A 17988-nucleotide genomic window follows, 5' to 3' on the forward strand; every position below is an offset into this window, starting at 1 on the left:
GGAAGTCCTCGTTTTCAAATTCAAGCATGCCTGTTACTGTCTATGTAGCTTTCTTTGTCCAAATGTTTTTAAATATAGACTTCCACTGTGGCTTGCATTCAAATCTGCTTCCCCCTCCCCACAGTGTTGTTAGTTAATTGAACAAACCCTGCTTGGAGCAACTGATAATAGGAAAATGGTTGTGCGAGGGTTCTTGTGGTTCCTGTAACACAATTCCTATGGATCTGTCAGATTGTTAAAGTGACAGAGCTGTTATAGAAATGAAAAAAATTCAAATCAGTCTGTTATGCTGAAGAGAATTTCATTGTCGCTTTATAAATTTCATTTTCCCCCTTTTAGTCCCTCTTCATTTTATAGTTCCCATGGTGACTCCTTATCTAAGCCAGAAAACCAGATAAACTGCTTCAGTGAGCCAGCTTGGGCACAGATCCAATATTTTGGAGGTATTTTTAATTTGTATTATTAATTTGACTCTTCTATAGTTGCCTCCCTTTTTTCAGGGGTACCTTTTGCATGAAAGGAATAAGCCCATATTTGAGTATTTGGAATAATTTAGTTGGTTGCAGATGTCTTTGTACTCTCAGTTGAGGCAAAAATAGGTCTTTTGAAAGTCCAGGGTCTGCACCCATGCACTACCTGGTTGGGCTAGAAGCAATACATGACAGTTAGCTAGCAAACGGGAGCAGCAAATGGGAATTTTGTGAAGGAGTGCTCCAGGTGAAAGAGGAGCAACTATGTGATCCTTGGAGTGAGTTTGTTGTCTTAGTTTTTTGTTATGTGCTTTCTTGCCATGTGCCTGCTTGATTGAATTTTATAGTGTGGTCTCTTTTGGGGGGCTGTGTGCTGAGCCTAGATTCCTGCTAGGCTAGGCTGAAAGCTTCCTAATGAGGCTCTAGTCTGCTATCCTTGGGGGCGGGGCTAAATCATGGAGAACAGGGGTTTAAAAAACCAGCTTCTAAGCACCCAGAGGAGCTAGGAAATAGGGGAGTTTAGAGAAGGAGTGTGAGAGCCAGATAGACCTAACAAACATACTCTAAACTTAGGCCAGTGATGCCCCCCCAAAACAAACAAACAAACAAATCTTAGCACGAACAAACAAAAACTCCTGCAAGAGTAAAAATAACTCGGGCAGAAGTCCAGCAGCAGACTGGGGGCTATCCAGTTTGTTGTATTGAATGCAGCATTTATGATCGATTACCTGCCTGTGGGCACATGGCAAATATGTACATTTGGTGCAATCAGCTCATGAACCTCAGAGACTGAGTACAGGCCCTGGAGACCAGAGTAGCTAAGCTGGAGGAACTAAGGGAGACAGAGGTAGACGGATGAAACTTTCCGGGACACAGTTGAGGATGACAGTGTTGGGGAAGGAGAACATGAAGCTGTAGCGCAGGGGAATGATCGCATAGTTGGGACCCTCCTTCCAGATGTCATGATATCCTCTTGCACTGAGGATACCCATCTAGGGGAAGGAACCCCAGTTATTAGGAAGAGACAGTTAATAATCATGGGGGATTAAATTATTAGAAATATTAGATAGTTGGGTTTGTGATGATGGAGAGAGCCACACGGTGAATTGTCTGTTGGGTGCAGACCTCTTGAGACATCTATATAGACATATGGGCAATGCTGGAGAGAAGCCAGTGGTTGTGGTACATGTAGGCACCGATAATAGGGAAAGGTAGGAAAGAGGTGCTGGAGGCCAAATTTAATCTGCTAGGTAAGAGATTAAAGTCCAGGATCTCCATTGTAGCGTTTTCTGCAATGCTCCCAGTTCCATCTGCAGGACCAGTTAGACACACAAACAACTGCAGGGTCTCAATGTGTGGATAAGACAGGTATTCAGAGGAGGGATTTAAGTTGATCAGGAACTGGGGAACCTTTTGGGAAAGGAGGTGCCTATACAGGAAGGGTTGGCTCCACCTAAATCAAAATGGAATCAGGTTGCTGGCATGTAAAATTAAAAAGTTTGTAGAGCACTTTTTAAACTAAGGGCTGGGGGAAAGCAGGAGTGGAGGAGCACACTGTTGGGACAAAGACATCCCTTAAGGGAGGATTTATTAAAGGGAATACTCTAGAAAAGAGGAGAGGATAGAAACTGATAAAGTACAGATGGGAAATGAAGCGAAACAGTCAAATGAAAGAATCTTCTTCAATTACATCACATGAAGGCAGACAACTAAATATTGACAAACTTTATAATTGCTTATTCACAAATGCTAGAAGTCTAAATACTAAGATGGGTGAACTTGAGTGCCTGGTTGTGAATGAGAATATTGATATAATAGGCATCACAGAAACTTGGTGAAATGATGATACTCAATGGGACATGGTGATTCCAGGGTACAAAATATGTGGGAATGACAGAATAGATCATACTCAGGGGGGAGTGGCATTACCTGTGAAAGAAATCATAGAGTCAAACGTAGCAAAAATCTCCTGAAGGGTGTAACATGGAAACCAGCACTCCTATAGCCAGGTGGATGCTGAGGGGAATGTGTCTAAGCAACTGGTCTCTCTTGGTTTTTAGAAAGTTAATTTACTTAACTTAGATTTTTATTAGTTATTAATATTGGGGATTTTGGACGGCATGTACGTTTTCTAGCATTTAGTAGAAAATGGATTTTGCCCCCCAGATAGTTCATTTTTGGACCAACATATCCAGTGTCTCAAGTGCTTGGGTGAAGGTGATTACTCTCACTGAAAGAGCATGCTATCTTCACACCTCTTCAGTCCCTGTGAGATAGGAGCCCAGCACACTCCATGCTTTTCTTAAGAAGATGTGGAAGCTCCAAGACACAAGCAGAGATTGGTGTATTGGGCATGCCCCGTAAGCAATCTAGATTGATTCAGTGGAAAAAAGACCCTTCCAAGTCAGAGTTAGTAGTACTCAGATCCACCTTGGCGTAAACATTTTAAGGGTGTACATTTTGAAATGTCATACGTCAGGAATGGATGTGTGGTTTTTATGTCATCTTTTTAAAAAAGATAATTTTGTATGGTTATCAGTTATGCTGTAGCTTCTAACAAGTGTTTCAATCTATATGTGCAGTCTTTGTACTCTGGCAATATTTTAAGTGTTTTGGGGGGTTCCCCCAAAAGAAACACTACTGAATAAAATAATTTTCTGTTTGTGTTCCTAAAATGAAAAATTGGCACTGCAGTGCTGCTTTCGCTGGTAGTGCTGAGACAACAGCTCATTCATTCATAATAGATGAGGGAAGATATCAATTTGTCTTTACTATTTTACATTAGCAAATAGTATGCCTTCTCTTATATTTTAAAAATTGATAAAAGTGCCTAGAACTGTTGGGAAAGGTGCTTTAAAGAAGTTTGAAGAAATAAACAAAACAGTAAAAATAAACAAAGTTATTGAGCACTGTCATCATGGTCCAAATTACAGAAGACACAGCTCATGCTCCAAAAGAGATTTGTCTGCATTGGACAGATCATAATTCAGACACTGTATGCTAGGTGACAAAGATGATCAGAAGTTCTGATCTCAAAGTGGTCTGATAACCTATCATTAGAATGTGTCTATCTTTGTTGTTGAAAGACTTTGAGGAAGAAATGTGTTAAGGAATTTTAAGGGCTGATGGCAGTTCAGCCTGCTGGATGGGGGAAGTCTTTGCCTAAGTATCAAAGATGGAATGGAAGCAGGCCTGATGAGGGTATGTCTACGCTACAATGGCAAAGCGTGTTTTTCTGTTGATGTGGGGGTAACCCACCTTTCAGGGAGGGGGTAGCTAAGTTGACGAAAGAATTCTTACATTGACCTAGATGCTTCAATAGTTGGGGTTAGGTCAACCAAACTACATGACGCAGGGTGTGAAATTTTTCACAGCCCTGAGCATTGTAGCTAGTTTGACCGAATTTTTAGGTGTAGACTGGGTCTAATGATGATGAAGTCTTGTTAGCTGGCTACGTTGTAGCCTAATGGGGAGCCAAGGCTACATCGCGGGGGTTTCAAAAGCTCTTCTGGCTGCTGTTTTGCTAAAATAGTTATGAATAAGACCTATGGAGTTTTGAAAACGATAGTAGTACCAAGTCTGATAACTTAGCTGGTTGATCATCCTTGTTTTTTATAGTCCTGTAACAAAAAAAGTTTCACAAATTTAAAAAGCAGTACAAGGCAAAGCACTGATATGGCTTATATGCATGAGAATCTCTATCTGCCCCACCCACAATTGCTTTCACTTTAGAGACAACATTTTTCAATTATTAGTTGACTACAGTTTTTCTGCGAGAATTTTACTTTTTGATTTTTAAGATGTTTGAGTTTTTAGATTTTACTTGTTTAGAAAAGGTGAGGTACAGTAGTTTCCTATGTCATCTGTGAACAACACACTTGTTCTGCATGGTTTGTCAGATTTGTTGGGCTTTTTGAGAGTTGTGATACAGGAGATAAGAAAGGACCAGAGTGAATTTGAAAGGAGCCATATTGTAACGAGTTCTATCTTTGGTATCCTGTTTTCCATAAATTATTCTCCTGTCAAAAATAAATAAATAAATATTTTTTTTTGGAGCAACTTGCATCCATTTATATTTCCCCCTTAGAATGTAAAGGTAAGAGAGAGTTTGGTCTGCAAAATACATAGAAATATACACAGATTTAATAACTGGTCATATAAACGTAAGTGATAAAACCGATGTGCTAGAAAGCTAATCTCTAAAACTTAAAATAAGTCTAAGCATCAAACAACACCATCCAACAGGCTTTAATCTACTAACCTAAATCAAAAAGATCAAAGAAAGTTATAACTAATAGCAGCATTTGGTGGAATACTCCCGTAGAAGCAGGAAAAAGCTAGAAATTACATGTCACCTTCATATCCTGGCTTCCTGACCTTGTGTTGAGATCAAGCCCTCACCATACCAGCTGTAACCATTAAGATCTTGCCCCCAAGGGTTAAGTAGGAGAGAAACTCAGCTGTCTATAGGAAAGCAAACACTGAAAGTTCCAGCCCCTAACATGCCCAATTCAAGGCAATCTGCGTATGCTTGTCATTCAGGCTTGTCTCTGCAGTATTGTAGGGCAGCTCCAACCAGCTTGTTTGTTTCTGTTGTGTTGCTGCTGTTTGAGCAGTTCACAAATCACACTCTGCTTCAAGACGATTTCATAAAAGACGATTGTCGTACCTTGGAGATACTGTTAATCAATCTCAAGGTAGCATTTATTTCTATAACTGCTAATCTGTTTTATTTGTGTTTAGGAAGCATGGAAAGTATTTTACATGGAAATGTATTTAAAATCCAACCATTTTTTCTGTAGTAAATTTTAGGCTAGAGATTCAACTATTTGATATTTCAGAAATGATTACAAATGTAGATTTAAGACTTTGATGTATGTTCGGTTTATTTGCACTAAAATGTTACCCTGACTGTAATAAGTAGACTCCTTTCTTGTAAAAGGTTACAGCTGTCCAGAAACATTTGAGCGCCTGGAACAGAACAGTGCTAATACAAATATCCATTGATACTGTAGTAGGTAGTTTTGTTCTTTTGTTATAGCATTATTATATGTAGTTTCTCACTTGTTTTTCAGAGTCTAAATTAACTAATGTGAGATTAAATTGCTGTTTTTTAATTTAATGCAGGGATGAAGTACACTGAGAAGTGTATTGCAAAAAATTATTATTAGGATGTCTAGCTTAATAAGAAAAATATTGCTGAAGTGAGATGGGGGTTTTTTTGTTTTTTGTTTTGTTTTTTGTTTTAAATCTGTTTTTGCACATACAGTGACTTTGGTAAAGTATCTGCAACTACTTATGGATCATGCATTTTATTTTTATTGGCAAGTAAACTGATATAGTGGCTATAATATCTCTGCTTGATGTGCATTGACATGCATATTTATCACTTTGGTTGCATATTTAATACACAGTATTTTTCTCATTTTAAGAGAAAATAATTAGTAATGCATTTTTTAAGGATCTCCAAATATAATTTTATTTTGAAATTTGGATGTCTACAAAAAATTTCAGCATAACATTTACCAGTTTATATCATAATTATAAATCAGTGGGCATGGTATAATCAAGAGATAAACAGAATTTTTTTAGGTACAGAGAGTTTTAGTGCAACACACTGCTGTGTAATGAATCTGTAAAATATACAGGTTTTAATCTGTTACATAACATACCTTTCAAATTGGCATTGTGGTGGTTTGTTATAGCAGTAATTGTACCATAGCAGGGGGGTTCTTTTTGGTGACATTCTGCAGGTATATTTATATGGTAACCCCATTATACAATTTACTAAATCCCTGTGAATCTTTTACTACAAGTAACTCCTTTTACACACCCAAAAAAGAGAGAGATTCTGATTTTTGAGTGTACATGGAGTAGGGTTATTTTGGATAATAAGAGTATTAGTGATTATGAAAACTTAAGGACCCTTTATATGGTAATAGAAAGTCACTAAACTATAAATAAGATTAAGTGTAAGGACAGTACTTCCGTTGCAGGCAATGAATTTTTACTGCTTTCCATGCTCTTAAATTTTGCTGAGCTATTTCTACTAATACACTGAGATAAATAGATATAAATAAAACATTTTGTAGTGATCACGCTTGTCTCTAGCTATATGTCTTTTTTCAAAACAGTAATTCTTCCAGTGACCTATTATAATTCCTTGTTTTCTTCTCTGTGCATTTAGTTTTTTGTTAAACCACAAATGTGATGGTATTAAAAATAAACTGCAATAAACTGGTAAATCCTCTTCAGGTAGTTTTTGTATGAGCATATACATATACATATACATATACATATACATATACATATACATATACATATACATATACATATACATATACATATACATATACATATATATATATATATATATATATATATATATATATATAAATAAAGATAATTTGATAATTTTGTATGTATATAAATGTGTGTGTGTATGTATGTGTGTTTGTGTGTATATATATATATATATATATATATATATACTTCAGAAAAAAGAGCTTGTCAAAGCATCACAGACGGTTCCCATCATAATCTGTTTTTCATAGCTTGTGCTAAACAAGTTAACTTCTGGTTAATAAGATATTTATGAAGGTCTTAAAATTATTGTCTTCCCCACCCTTGGCTCTTTTCCCCAATCCCCACTCCTTCACATCCTAGCTGTTGATGGGTTACTTCGTGTGCCAGCTGAGTGAAATCAATTCACTAGGTGCCCATTTGCAGCATGATCTACAATCCTGGCTTGGTGACATCTGGAAACTCCCTGTCACATGAATTGCAATTCCTGACCCAGCCTGCAAAGCAGGAAATGAAATCATAGTGTCCCAGGTTTAAGACAGGCCAGCTTGTTAGCATATCAAGCTGTTGAAGGGGATGGAGGAAAAACAGCTTAATATAGATACTGAATGTGGCAAGAGAAGGAGAATAATTTTTTATTCTGTAAATTTGATGCTTTCTTCTTCTTCCGTATGGCTTGGGTAGGTAGCAACAACTACATGCTTTATTATGATTATACCCTAATCATTACTTCATGTCACAGATATTTAGATTACTGAAAAGCTATTTATCAGCAAAGAAGGGCATGAATATATTCAAAAGTGAGGCTATTATGATTATGGTCCACTTAGTTCCTGTACAGTGGAAAAAATGCAAAAATCCCAGACAAATAGGAAATATATAAGTTCAGTACCATCAAACTGTAGTGTTAGCATTCATAAATATTTAACACTGGTATACCCAACATGTTAAAAAGACTGTAACATGTTTAAAAGTTAGTGTTTTAAAAGTTGCTGAGAATTTCTTATAAACAATTGCTACTGAATAAAAACTGAAAAGATGTCTCTTCTTACACAGATGATAAATTTTAAAGTAGACATAAACTAAGTAAATGAAAAGTGTTCTATATGTTGAGAGGACAGACCTTTGCTTTTTGTTATCTTCTGGTAGTTTTCCTTAACTAAATAATGAAAGCTTTTCAAGGACGAACTAGCGGTTTACAACCAAAATAAAAAGCAAGAATCAGGAAATTGAGAGAAACCAACTCCCACATATTGTGAACACACAAAAATTAGATGCTAGAGAATTTTAAGAATGTCCATCTGAGAGCCAAAAACAGAGATCAACAATCATAAAGCATTTAAAAGTTTCTTGACTTCTGAACAAATACTGTCTTGATAGAGAATTAGGCTCTCCCATGAAAGCCAGTATCAAAGACTAGGCGCCACCTGTTACTTTTGTGAACTTTGGGGGGGAAAACAATGGCAAAAATAATTTTGGTGAAGTGAAAGGGGAGAAAGACCTCATCAGAATGGTTGTGCATTGAATTAATGGTATAGTAAATGGAGTCTTGGAAGGATTTATCTGAGTTTATAGAACTGAGAACAAGGTACACACTTGTGTACTAAAAAATCTGTAGTGTTATGGGACTTGAATCCATTATACTGTTTCTTCTGGAAGGAGTCTAAGCTAAGATTGTTAAATATTGCTCAGTTTAAGAATGTGTCACTTCTTGCAACACTTAGAATTAAATTGTTTCAAACAAACTTTTGGCATGGGGAGATATTTTCATCAAGGATCATGCTTATTATCAGGACTGTCATGTTCTCTTAAAAAAAACAAAAAAATACAAACAGTTTTAATAGGCTGTCTGCAGCTCCTGATCTGGAATGTTTTAGATAATTTAAAATGCAGTTTGAGCTGTATCCTGTCCTAAATTTAAAAGGAGCAAACTATTATAAACCAGTTTGGGGGGTTATATTTTGGTGCAAGACACAGATTTGAGATGTACATTTTCTTAAATGGTTAAATAAACTAATTAGCTGTTTCCTAACTATCACGTAAATCAGTCTCTGTACCACATGACTGGAGGATAGCTAACGTAGCACCAATTTTTTAAAAAGGCTCCAGAGGCAATCTTGGCAATTACAGGTCAGTAAGCCTAACTTCAGTACCAGGTAAATAGCAGGGTCCCCCAAGAATCTGTCCTGGGACTAGTGCTGTTCAATATATTCATAAATCATCTGGGAAAAGATGTAACAAAGGTAGCAAAGTTTGCAGACGATACAAAATCACTCAAGACAATGAAGTCCAAAGCTGCCTGAGAAGAGTTGTAAAGGGATCTCTCAAAACTGGGTGACTGGGCAACAAAATGGTAGATGAGGAGGGCTTTAAACTAGGTTCGACGGGGACAGGTGAGCAAAGCCCACAGGTAAGTGGGGAACATGGAGACCGGGGAGATGGGTCGGAAACGAGAGGGAGTGTGGGCTATATTGTCAGAGAGAAAGGAGGGTCAGGACAAAACTGGGAGGAAAGATCAAACCAGTATCTTAGATGCCTATATACAAATGCGAGAAGTATGGGCAATAAGCAGGAAGAACTGGAAGTGCTAATAAATAAATACAACTATGACATTGTTGGCATCACTGAAACTTGGTGGGATAATACACATGATTGGAATGTTGGTGTGGATGGGTACAGCTTGCTCAGGAAGGATAGACAGGGGAAAAAGGGAGGAGGTGTTGCCTTATATATTAAAAATGTACACACTTGGACTGAGGTAGAGATGGACATAGGAGACGGAAGTGTTGAGAGTCTCTGGGTTAGGCTAAAAGGGGTAAAAAACAAGGGAGATGTCATGCTAGGAGTCTACTACAGGCCACCTAACCAGGTGGAAGAGGTGGATGAGGCTTTTTTTAAGCAACTAACAAAATCATCCAAAGCCCAAGATTTGGTGGTGATGGGGGACTTCAACTATCCGGATATATGTTGGGAAAATAACACAGCGGGGCACAGACTATCCAACAAATTCCTGGACTGCATTGGAGACAACTTTTTATTTCAGAAGGTTGAAAAAGCTACTAGGGGGGAAGCTGTTCTAGACTTGATTTTAACCAATAGGGAGGAACTCGTTGAGAATTTGAAAGTAGAAGGCAGCCTGGGTGAAAGTGATCATGAAATCATAGAGTTTGCAATTCTAAGGCAGGGTAGAAGGGAGAACAGCAAAATAGAGACAATGGATTTCAGGAAGGCAGATTTTGGTAAGCTCAGAGAGCTGATAGGTAAGGTCCCATGGGAATCAAGACTGAGGGGAAAAACAACTGAGGAGAGTTGGCAGTTTTTCAAAGGGACACTATTAAGAGCCCAAAAGCAAGCTATTCCGCTGGTTAGGAAAGATAGAAAATGTGGCAAAAGACCACCTTGGCTTAACCATGAGATCTTGCATGATCTAAAAAATAAAAAGGAGTCATATAAAAAATGGAAACTGGGACAGATTACAAAGGATGAATATAGGCAAACAACACAGGAATGCAGGGGCAAGATTAGAAAGGCAAAGGCACAAAATGAGCTCAAACTAGCTACGGGAATAAAGGGAAACAAGAAGACTTTTTATCAATACATTAGAAGCAAGAGGAAGACCAAAGACAGGGTAGGTCCACTGCTTAGTGAAGAAGGAGAAACAGTAACAGGAAACTTGGAAATGGCGGAGATGCTTAATGACTTCTTTGTTTCGGTCTTCACCGAGAAGTCTGAAGGAATGCCTAACATAGTGAATGCTAATGGGAAGGGGGTAGGTTTAGCAGATAAAATACAAAAAGAACAAGTTAAAAATCACTTAGAAAAGTTAGATGCCTGCAAGTCACCAGGGCCTGATGAAATGCATCCTAGAATACTCAAGGAGCTAATAGAGGAGGTATCTGAGCCTCTAGCTATTATCTTTGGAAAATCATGGGAGACAGGAGAGATTCCAGAAGACTGGAAAAGGGCAAATATAGTGCCCATCTATAAAAAGGGAAATAAAAACAACCCAGGAAACTACAGACCAGTTAGTTTAACTTCTGTGCCAGGGAAGATAATGGAGCAAGTAATTAAGGAAATCATCTGCAAACACTTGGAAGGTGGTAAGGTGATAGGGAACAGCCAGCATGGATTTGTGAAGAACAAATCATGTCAAACCAATCTGATAGCTTTCTTTGATAGGATAACGAGCCTTGTGGATAAGGGTGAAGCTGTGGATGTGGTATACCTAGACTTTAGTAAGGCATTTGATACGGTCTCGCATGATATTCTTATCGATAAACTAGGCAAATACAATTTAGATGGGGCTACTATAAGGTGGGTGCATAACTGGCTGGATAACCGTACTCAGAGAGTTGTTATTAATGGTTCCCAATCCTGCTGGAAAGGCATAACGAGTGGGGTACCGCAGGGGTCTGTTTTGGGACCGGCGCTGTTCAATATCTTCATCAACGACTTAGATATTGGCATAGAAAGTACGCTTATTAAGTTTGCGGATGATACCAAACTGGGAGGGATTGCAACTGCTTTGGAGGACAGGGTCATAATTCAAAATGATCTGGACAAATTGGAGAAATGGGCTGAGATAAACAGGATGAAGTTTAACAAAGACAAATGCAAAGTGCTCCACTTAGGAAGGAAAAATCAGTTTCACACATACAGAATGGGAAGAGACTGTCTAGGAAGGAGTACGGCAGAAAGGGATCTAGGGGTTATAGTGGACCACAAGCTAAATATGAGTCAACAGTGTGATGCTGTTGCAAAAAAAGCAAACGTGATTCTGGGATGTATTAACAGGTGTGTTGTGAGCAAGACACGAGAAGTTATTCTTCCGCTCTACTCTGCTCTGGTTAGGCCTCAGCTGGAGTATTGTGTCCAGTTCTGGGCACCGCATTTTAAAAAAGATGTGGAGAAATTGGAAAGGGTCCAGAGAAGAGCAACAAGAATGATTAAAGGTCTTGAGAACATGACCTATGAAGGAAGGCTGAAAGAATTGGGTTTGTTTAGTTTGGAAAAGAGAAGACTGAGAGGGGACATGATAGCAGTTTTCAGGTATTTAAAAGGGTGTCATAAGGAGGAGGGAGAAAACTTGTTCACCTTAGCCTCTAAGGACCAGAAGCAATGGGTTTAAACTGCAGCAAGGGAGGTCTAGGTTGGACATTAGGAAAAAGTTCCTAACTGTCAGGGTGGTTAAACACTGGAATAAATTGCCTAGGGAGGTTGTGGAATCTCCATCTCTTGAGATATTTAAGAGTAGGTTAGATAAATGTCTATCAGGGATGGTCTAGATGGTATTTGGTCCTGCCATGCGGGCAGGGGACTGGACTCGACCTCTCGAGGTCCCTTCCAGTCCTAGAATCTATGAAACTATGAAATTCAATGTTGATAAGTGCAAAGTAATGAACGTTGGAAAACATAATCCCAACTATACATCCAAAATGATGGGTTCTAAATTAGCTGTTACCACTCAAGAAAGAGTTCTTGGCGTCATTGTGGATAGTTCTCTGAAAACATCTGCTCAATGTGCCGCAGCAGTCAAAAAAGCTAACAGAATGTTAGGAACCATTAGGAAAGGGATAGATAAAATGATGGAAAATATCATAATGCCACTATATAAATCCATGGTACGCCCACACCTTGAATACCGCGTGCAGTTCTGGTTGCCCCATCTCAAAAAATATACACTGGAATTGGAACAGGTACAGAGAAGGGCAACAAAAATTATTAGGGATATGGAACAGTTTCCCTATGAGGAGAGATTAAAAAGACTGGGATTGCTCATTTTAGAAAAGAGGAGACTAAAGGGGAATCTGATAGAAGTCTATAAGTGAATAAGGAAGTTACCCCTTCCCATAACAGAAGAACCAGAAGTCACCCAATGAAATTAATAGGCAGTAGGTTTAAAACAAACATAAGGAAGGTACTCCTTCACGCAGTCAACCCTTGAAACTTGTTGCCAGGGAGTGTTATGAAGGCCAAAAGTATGACTGGGTTTGGTTCAAAAAAGAATTAAATACATTCATGGAGGATAGGTCCATCAGTGGCTATTAGCCAAGATAGGGATGTGACCCCATGCTCTGGATGTCCCTAAAATCCTGACTGCCAGAAGCTGGGACTAGGTGATAGGGGATGGGTCACTTGATACTTGTCCTGTTCTATTCATTCCCTCTGAAGAATCTGGCCCCAGCCACTGTCAGAAAAAAGGATACTGGGCTAGATGGACCATTGGTCTGGCCCAATATGGCTGTTCTTATGTTCTTAACTTCTTTTAAAGATCCATAAATTATCTGTGCTATATAGCTGCTTCTACCAAATTTCCACTACGTCATTCACATTTGAATTTGCACTTCTGTCATTCTCAGCTGCAAGCATTATTAGTCCAGATGGTATTTCTTTAACTAATGTTTTTTTTAAGCCTATGCGTTTTTTTAACAAACTTTAAAGCAATGAAAATTCTTTCAATTGCAGCCAAAGTAACAGGTGAACTTAATCCAAGCTTTAAAAGAACATGGAAGTTAAGGAACACCAAATCCTACGTTTTAACATCTTCAGGTATTCGGTACTTCCTGAAGGCTTTGCAACCTAGACAGCAGAGAGGTCTGCTGGGTAAAGCAGTGTTCAGTGTTAACTCTCCAAATCATAGAGGGATCACTCATAAAACTGTCATTATATAACATTGCCTTTATATTGTGTAGTAGCTTCCAGATATGACAATGCTCCAAACTATTGGCCTTGATTGCATCACTGAAGTACCTTCTCTCAGCAATTTCCGTTGTCAAGTGTACAATAGTTAAAGGCAATTCTAGCTTCCTTTTGGTGGTAATCCAACTGGCGTCGTTTCTAGATGGACATTAACCTTCAAAACGCTGGCCATTCAGCCAGCCAGACAAGTGGATGGATTTATGTGTGTGCTGTATTAAATATTCAGATAAGACTCAAGTTACAAGCAGTCTTTAAGAGTAACTAGAGCTGGGTATATGTGACCTGCAGTAGCCATAGCCTCAATATCTGTCTAGAGTTTCCATCCATCACTTCAAAACTTTCATTTGTAAATCTGAATAAAACTAAATTCTGGTGATATGCAGCAGTGAAATGAGTCATTAACTGTTGAATATTCTGAAAGATTTTACTGAATCTTATTTTTAGTCTTAATCATAATTCTCATTTTTTCACTTTTTAAGCCCGTATGATACCAAAATCTTGAAAAGAATTTGACTCATTGCCTTTTAATATCAATCTGTGTATGCACTAGAGTCTGACTCAATGGAATTAGGATACTGTAATACGTTATTCTTACCTTCTACTTGCTATGTAACTTCCTGTACCTTTTAAAAACCTAATGAATTTTGAATAAAGAACAGAATAGTTCAGTGAAGTTTTCAATTAGACTCTGTATAATAAGCTAATTGAAACAAAATTCAAACTTCTTGTTGGTACTCTCTTGACAAGTGCTTTTTAGTTTATATAAAAGCACAAGATATATCATCAAACCTAATGAATAGAAACAAACCCAACTCTTATTTTGCTTTATGACCCTTATATTACATTGACCTCTCTCCAGTTTTGATCCAGCAAAGCACTTGGGCTTGTGAGGTAGTCAGTCCCATTTACTTGAATGAGGGTAATATGCTTCAAGATAAACAGGTGCTTAACTGCATTGCTGGAAGACTCCATGAAAACTGACAAAACTAAAGTTTCTGGTGCCTTAAAGGAAAGAATACATCAGCTTCATCTGTCAGAATCCTCATCTCTTGAAATAGTTCACAAGTAGTCTGGTCACCAAGAGAGGTGCTTGAACAAATACTGAGCTGCATCAAATCTTATATACCACCTTGTGGAAGATGGCAGTCTATAATGTGATGTGATCTGACCCAAATCAAACAGCTTCTAAACAACTCTTTCTGAAGATTGTCTCTGAATTTCCACATGAAGAGATTTCTAACATTCAAGCAGAGACAGCATCTATTTAGAATACCATTTCATCTGGTCTTCACAGAAGATGTTAAACTGATGCCCCTTTGCGTGTTTTTAGTGGAGGCTGAAGATTCCCAGGGCATTGCTCAGTAGTAGAAGTAGTGGATAAATGTGAAAACTAAAGCTGGTGTTCCCTTAACACTAATAAGAGGACCTAATTTCCAAGACCATGTATGGACTGCTGTATATACAGTAGCCACTCCATTGACCAGTAAGCGTCATGTATGTACATTTAACAGTTTCTTCTTAAAACATTTTGAAATATGATTTATTAAAATACTATAATTTTAGTAAATATTTAAGCACTTGCATGGTGCTTTTATCTGTATATTTCAAATTGCTTTACAATCAAGTAAACATTATCCCAATTTTTCTACAAATAGGGAAACTGAGTCACAAAGCTCAAATGGCTTGCCCAAGGGTGCACAGTGAATCAGTAGAAGAAATTATCTTAGGTCTCTTGAATTCCAGTTCTGTACTGAATCCATGGGATTTACATGCTTTTAAACAATGTGATACTTCCTCAATAATATAGAGCAGCCATTATGTAATATTTCCTATAGAGACCAACTTCCAAACCACTTTGAATGTATTTTCATAGCCATTCATCTGGAATAGTTATTAGTGACATCACATAAAGACAGGTTTGAGAGTAGCAGCCGTGTTAGTCTGTATCCGCAAAAAGAACAGTAGTACTTCTTCGGATGCATATAGTACTAACAAATTTATTAGAGCATAAGCTTTCGTGGACTACAGCCCACTTCTTCGGATGCATATAGTATGTTCCATTCTATATGCATCCGAAGAAGTGGGCTGTAGTCCACGAAAGCTTATGCTCTAATAAATTTGTTAGTCTCTAAGGTGCCACAAGTACTCCTGTTCTTAGCACATAAAGACTTATTTCTTCATCTTTTCAGACTTGATTTAAAATGACCATGATTCTGACAAAGATTCTACATGAACTGGTTATCCAGTATGATTATAGATGTTGTGGTACTTAACTGCTACAAAACGTACCACACAAAATCACAGTTCTCCAAGAAGTGTTGTTACAGTCATTGGTATATGCTACAAATGTGTTGCACTTTAAGACCAAAAACCAACCGCTCTCATCCTGCTGAAGTGTATGGGCATCTGGTATTCTTGCACACCTTGTTGTATTATTGATAGCACTAGTAAATACTTTAGAACTCCTGTAAGCCAATCAAAGGTACAATTTCCTCATGCAATGATACTGATGCACTGTAATTTCCTGTTCAGAACTAATTATTAATGTCATCCTGCAGCATATCAATCCTATCCATGAATGAGCAAATATAAGCAGACAAAAATTCCTAAAATGCGGCCAGACAACTCAATAAGAGCTTTCTTTTTCTGGATGTTGAGCTATGTCCCCTTTAGCAGCCTCTTTTTGAAGCTACCATGCAGCTCGGGAGAAAACCAGGCTGTTTAAACACAGCAGTGTTTCATATAACTAATGTCTTTTCACACTGAGACAAGCTTTAGCAGCCACTTGAATTTACTCTTCTGTGCTTGGTGAAAAGTTTTTTAAAAGGCTTGATTTGTTCGGAGCAGGGGAGGGAATATTCAGAAAGAATTTGAGGAATTGGACCTTTGAGAAAATACTCCTGTTTAGCAAATGTGTTGGTTGTCATATTCTGACTAGTTACTATTTAGAGTTAACTTCACAAAGAATCTGGCTCTGCATATGATCTATAACAAATAGCATTGGATGCATTATCAGAGGTTACATTTTCCTTTAGTTTTAGAAGTTGAGGATTGGGAAGGATAACAGCTGAGACACAGCACCAGGGGTTGCCATGGGCAGCATTCCATTGTGCAAAGGCACTTTCTGCTTGATATTAGTTGTTCAACCAATTGAATAGCTCAGCTGGCTGAACATTCTTAGCACTCTAAATGCTCAGTGGCGGTATAGGAGAAGAAAACGAGTTAAACTTTCTTGCTTCTCTTTCATTCTTTAGCTGTGTGTTATGTCTTCCCGCAAAGTCTAAGGCTATGTCTACACTAGAGACCTTAGAGCGGCACAGCTGTATCATGCAGCTGCACCGCTGTAAGATCTGTAAGTCACTCTGTGCCAGCGGGAAACAGCTCTCCCATCAACATGGGCAGGGGGTATCATAGGCTCGGGGAGGCTGTGCCTCCCCAAACAGCCTGGCATAACCCCGCCCACGCTCCACCCCCAAACGCCCTCCTGCAGATCCCAGTGCTCTTCTGTGGCCCAGGCTGGCTGGGGCTGGGGTGGGCTGGTCTGCCTGCTGCTGGGACTCAGAGAGGCTTGGACCGCGCCACCCGGCGCTGGGGGTGCTGTGGCCACGCCATCCAGGGCTGAGACTGGGGGCTGCCGTTGGGTGCTCTGGGCTCCTGCGGGGGAACAGGGTAGAAGAGGAAGGAGAGGGACAGGGCCTCGAGCAGAAGGAGAGGGGCTGGGGGCTAGCCTCCCCCAACGGCCATTTCACCGGCCTCCCATGCCTGTCGACATAATTAAACCGACATGAGTGGTAGTGGAGACATGGCCTCAGACCAGTAAGTTACTACTCGCACTTAACACCTGTCAGACTATTAATCCTAAATTTTAATGTTGCATTTAATCAATGCTAACATGGTTTTAATGACCTGATTTATCTTATTTTTAAAAGTATGAGGGAATTATTTTTAACAGTATTTTATTCTCACCCTTCTTACACACTTACACACACACACACAATAATCTACAAAGGTAACTTGTGAAACAAATTCCTATCCTGGCTAGGTGTGGTATTTGAAGACCTTTTTGTTTTGTTTTTTAAAATTATCCAAATAATCTTCTCATGCCTTCTTTCAAATCTTAAAACAAAATTATAGTTAAAAAGAGAGGCAGATTAGCTGTTGCTGGCACCTTAGACTCTCATTGGCTTTCAGCCACCCCCTCTCAATCGCTGCTCCAGTGTACGTAACTATGACCTATTTACGGTGTGTGTACAGAACAAAATCATCTGTAAGAAAAACTTTGTCTTTAATACCTTTCTTCACTGTTTAAGCTAATGCTTCCACCACAGTGCACATTCTAATTGTCTTCAGGATTGCTGCTACTAAGAAGGGTGAGTTCCTCAATTGGCTCAGTGGAAAATAACTTACGTCCGGGATTTTGTCATACTTTAATTTTTTAAAACTGAAGTTTTGGAAAGCATGTTGATTGTGCTAGATATTCCTAGTCTAACCGTACGGTTTGTGCTGCTATTATGCA

General features: G+C 38.7%; 1 protein-coding gene and 1 long non-coding RNA gene across 3 annotated transcripts in view; one reads left to right on the forward strand and one right to left on the reverse strand.

Annotated features, from left to right (window-relative positions):
- LOC135977642 (uncharacterized) overlaps positions 1-6720 on the forward strand; it is a 29903-nt gene extending 23183 nt beyond the window's left edge. Inside the window, exon 3 of the long non-coding RNA XR_010595078.1 lies at positions 340-6720. This is a non-coding gene — a long non-coding RNA (uncharacterized LOC135977642). The remainder of the gene's footprint in view (positions 1-339) is intronic.
- LOC135977639 (protein dispatched homolog 1-like) overlaps positions 1-17988 on the reverse strand; it is a 250928-nt gene that overhangs the window by 151814 nt on the left and 81126 nt on the right. The gene's annotated exons all lie outside the window — the stretch shown is intronic.

Source organism: Chrysemys picta, unplaced genomic scaffold (assembly GCF_011386835.1).
Source record: "Chrysemys picta bellii isolate R12L10 unplaced genomic scaffold, ASM1138683v2 scaf5, whole genome shotgun sequence".
NCBI classification, from domain to species: domain Eukaryota; kingdom Metazoa; phylum Chordata; order Testudines; family Emydidae; genus Chrysemys; species Chrysemys picta.